Raw genomic sequence first — 5,261 nt, forward strand, 5'->3', positions numbered from 1 at the left:
TGATTCATGTCAATACATGGCAAAAAACACTACAATAGAGATCTCTGAGACAGCATCAAGTGTTCTAATATTTTCATTATAGAGGGCCTAGAAGGAGAATAGAGGGAGAGGGACTGAGAACATATTTGAAAACATAATAGCTGAAAACTTCCCTAGACTGAGCAAGGATACAGACACTCAAGTGCAGAAAGCACAGAGAGTCCCATACACAGTGATCCCCAGTGTTTTTGGCACCGGGACTGGTTTCATAGAAGACAATTTTCCCACAGACTGAGAATGGGGGACAGTTCCAGGATAATTCAAGCACATTACATTTATTGTGCAAGTTATTTCTACTTCTGTTATTATTACATCAGCTCCATGTCAGATCACCGGACATAGATTCTAGAGGTTGGGGACCCCTGTCACACAGGATTAACACAAAGAGGAACACACCAAGACAAAGTTGTAATTAAAATGGCAAAAAATTAAAGATAAAGAAAGAATATTAAAATCAGAAAGGGAAAAGCAACAAGTAACATAAAGGTGAACTCCCATAAGGCTATCATCAGACTTTTCAGCAGAAACTCTGCAAGCTACAAGGGAGTGGAACAATACATTTAAGGTGATGAGAGGGAATAAAACTACAACCAGGGATACTCTACCCAGCAAGACTGTAACTCCAGACTTGATGGGGCAATAGAAAGCTGTACAGACAAGCAAAATGTAAGAGTTCAGCACCATCAAACCAGCTTTACAGACAGGTTAAGGGAAACTTTCTAGGTGAGAAAGAAAAGGCCACAACCAGAAACAAGAAAATTACAAAATGGAAAATCTCACTGGTAAAGGCAAACAACAGTAAAGGTGGGAAATCATCCATACACAAATTTAGTAGGGAGGTTAGAAGACAAAAAGTAGTAAAATCATCTATATCCACAATAAGCATTTAAGGGATACACAAAACAATCAGACATAAAATATGATATCAGAAACAGCAATCCTGAGGGGAGAAGAGTACAAATACAGGGTTTTTCATTTTTACTTTTTTACGATTAATTTTATTGAAGAATAGTTGCTTTACAATGTTGTGCCAATCTCTGCTATACAGCAAGGAGACTCAGTTATATACATATAGACATTTTTTATATTTTTTCCATTATGGTTTGTCACAGGATATTGAAATATAGTTCCCTGTGCTATACATTATGATCTTATTGTTTATCCTTAATAAATGTAATAGTTTTGCATCTACCAAACCCCAAAGTTCCTGTCCATCCCTCTTCATCCCCTACCCTTGGCAACCTATCTGTTCTCTGTGTCCATGAGTCTGCCTCTGCCTTGTAGATAGGTTCATTTGTGACATATTTTATTTTTTCTTTTTAAATGTATTTATTTTTTAATTGAAGGATAGTTGCTTTACAAAATTTTGCCGTTTTCTGTCAAACCTCAACATAAATCAGCCATAGAGGGAGGTTCAAGAGGGAGGGGACATACGTATACCTGTAAGTATATATATATATATCTCACATTTGCTTTATCTATTCCTCTGTTGATGGACATTTAGGTTGTTTCCATGTTTTTGCTATTGTGAACAGTGCTGCTATGAACATAGGACTGTATGTTTCTTTTTGAATTATAGTTTTGTTCAAGTATATTCCCAGTAGTGGGTTTGCTGGATCTTATGGCAATTATATTTTTTGTTTTCAGGGGTACCTCCATATTGTTTTTCATAGTCGCTGTACCAACTTACATTCCCACCAACAGTGTAGGGGGGTTCCCTTTTCTCCACACCCTCTGCAGCATTTTTTATTTGTAGAATTTTTAATGATGGCCATTCTGATTAGTGTGAGGTGATACCTCACTTTAGTTTTGGTTTGCATTTCTCTAATAATTAATGACATTGAACATCTTTTCATGTGCCTATTGTCCATCTGTATGTCTTCCTTGGAAAAATGTCTGTTAAGGTCTTCTGCTCATTTTTCAATTGGGTTGTTTAGTTTTAGTTGTTGAGTTGTATGAGCTGTGTGTATATTTTGGAGATTAAGCCCTCGTCTGTTGCTTCCTTTGCAAATATTTTCTCCCATTCTGTAGTTTGTCTTTCCTTTTTTTTTTACAGTATATTTTGCTGTGCAAGAGCCTGTAAGTGTGATTAGGTCCCGTTTGTTGATTTTTGTTTTTATTTCTATTGCCTTGGGAGACTGAACTCAGATAAAGTTGATAAAATTTATGTCAGAGAGGGGCTTCCCAGGTGCTGCTAGCAGTAAAGAACCCAGCTGCCAGCTCAGGTAGATATGAGATGAGAATTTGATACCTGGGTCAGGAAGATCTCCTGGAGGAGGGCCTAGCAACACAATACAGTATTCTTGCCTGGGAAATCCCATGGACAGAGGAGCCTGCTGGGCTGCACCATAGGGCCACAAAGAGTCTGATATGAATGAAGTGACTTAAAATGCATGCACACATGTCAGAAAATGTTTTGCCTATGCTCTCTTCTAAGAGTTTTATGGTGTCATGTTTTATATTTAAGTCTTTAAGCCTTTTTGAGTTTATTTTTGTGCATAGTATGAGAGTGTGTTCTAACTTCATTGATTTACAAGCAATTATCCAACTTTACTAGCATCATTTAAGAGACTGTATTTTTCCTATTTTATATTCTTGCCTCCTTGGTTGAAAATTAATTGACCGTAGGTGTGTGGGTTTATTTCTAGGCTCTCTATTCTGTTCCATTGATCTGTGCACCTGTTTTTGTATCAATTCCACACTGTTTTGATTATTGTTACTTCATAGTATTATCTGAAGAGTTGTGCCTCCTACTTGGTTTTTTCCCTCAGACTTGCTTTAGAAATTCTAGGTCTTTTTTGGTTCCATATACATTTTTGGATTATTTGTTCTTAGTGCTGTGAAAAATGTCCTGGATAATTTTATAGGGATCACATTAAATCTGTAGATTGCTTTGGGTAGTATCATCCTGTTGCTGCTAAGTCACTTCAGTCGTGTCCAACTCTGTGCGACCCCATAGACGGCAGCCCACCAGGCTCCCCCGTCCCTGGGATTCTCCAGGCAAGAACACTGGAGTGGGTTGCCATTTCCTTCTCCAATGCATGAAAAGGAAAAGTGAAAGTGAAGTCGCTCAGTCATGTCCAACCCTCAGCGACTCCATGGACTGCAGCCTTCCAGATTCCCATCCATGGGATTTTCCAGGCAAGAGTACTGAGTGTGGTGCCATTGCCTTCTCCGAAATCATCCTGTTAACAACATTAATTCTTTCAATCCAAGAGCATGGGATATGTTTCCATTTCTTTGAATCCTCTTTTATTTCCCTTATTAATGTTTTATAGCTCTCAGTATATGTGCTTCACCTTGTTGGTCAGTTTTATTCCTAGGTTTTTTTTTTGGGGGGGGGTGATTTTAGAAGGTAGTTTTTTTCACATTCCATTTCAGATATTTCATTGCTAGTGTTGTTGTTCAGTCTCTCAGTCATGTTCAACTTTTTGCAACCCCATGGACTGCAGCACGCCAGGCTTCCCTGTCCATCTCCCAGAGCTTGCTCAAACTCATGTCCATTGAGTTGATGATGCCATCCAACCATCTTATCCTCTGTTGCCCCCTTCTCCTGCCCTCATATTCCATTTCAGATATTTCACTGTTAGTGTAAAAGAATGCACTCAATTTCTTAATGCTTATCTTGTACTCTACTACTTCTCTGAATTCATTTATTAGATCTAGAAGTTTTTGTGTGGAGTCCTTAGGGTTTTCTATATATAGTATCATGTCATCCATGTGCAGGGTTTTTAAAGTTCATTGGATTAAGAAATCAGCAACTTAAAATAATCATGTCTGTATATAGATTGCTATCTATAAATGTCATGGTAACCACAATCCAAAAATCTATAATACATACACACACACAAAAGGAAAAGAAATCCAAACATATCATTAAAGGTAGTCACACATGACAAGAGAACAAAAGAAGGAGAAAGAAACAAAAAAAGACCTATAAAAACAATCCCCAATGAATTGACAAAATGGAGATAAGAACACACATATCAATAATTACTTTAAATGTAAATGGACTAGACATAGTGTGGCTGAATGGATACAAAAACAAGACTTGTATACATTCTGTCTACAAGACTCATGTCAGATCTAAGGACATACACAGACTGAAAGTGGGGGGATGTGAAAAAGTATCCCATACAAACGGAAATCAAAAGAAAGCCAGGGTAGCAATACTTATATTAAAAACTGCCTTTAAAATAAAGACTGTTTCAAGAGACAAAAGGCATTACATAATGACCAAGAGATCAATCCACATAGAAGATATAACAATTGTAAAAATATATATATTCAACATAGGCTGCTGCAGCTGCTGCTAAGTCACTTCAGGCCTGTCCAAATCTGTGCGACCCCATAGACGGCAGCCCACCAGGCTCTTCCATCCCTGGGATTCTCCAGGCAAGAATACTGGAATGGGTTGCCATTTCCTTTTCCAATGCATGCATGCATGCTAAGTCGCTTCAGTCATGTCCGACTCTCTGCAATCCTATGGACAGAAGCCCACCAGGCTCCTCTGTCCACAGGATTCTCTAGGCAAGAATACTGGAGCTGGTTGCCATTTCCTTCTCCAACTCAACATAGGAACACCTCAAAATAAAAGGCAAACGCTAACAGTCATAAAAAGAGAAATGAACAGTAACACAATAACAGTGGAAGACTTTAATACTCCACTTAGACCAATCGACAGATTATCCAGACAGAAAATCAATAAGGAAACAGAGGACTTAAATGACACATTAGACCAGATGGACTTAATTGATATTTATAGAATGTTCTATCTGAAAGCAGCAGAATACACATTCTTCTCATGTGCACATGGAACATTCTCAAGGATTAACTATATGCTGGGCCACAAGGTGAGAATTGATAAATTGAAGAAGATTGAAATTATATCAAGCTTTTTTATCCAATCACAATGCTATGAGATCAGAAATAAACTACAAAAAATAATTCAAAAAATACAAACACATGAAAGCTAAACAATATGCTACTAAACATCCAAGTGATCACTGAGGAAACCAAACAGGAAATCAAAAAATACCTAGAGACAAATGAAAATTAAAACTCAATGATACAAAACCTGTGGGATGCAGCAAAAGCAGTTCTAAGAGGGAAGTTTATAGCAATATAGTCTTACCTCAGGAAGCAAGAATAATTTCAAATAAACAACCTAACCTTATAATTTTTGCAGTATCAAAAGCTTCATTTGTCCCCAGGCTATAGGA

This window comes from Capricornis sumatraensis, chromosome X (genome assembly GCF_032405125.1).
Source record: "Capricornis sumatraensis isolate serow.1 chromosome X, serow.2, whole genome shotgun sequence".
Classification (NCBI taxonomy): domain Eukaryota; kingdom Metazoa; phylum Chordata; class Mammalia; order Artiodactyla; family Bovidae; genus Capricornis; species Capricornis sumatraensis.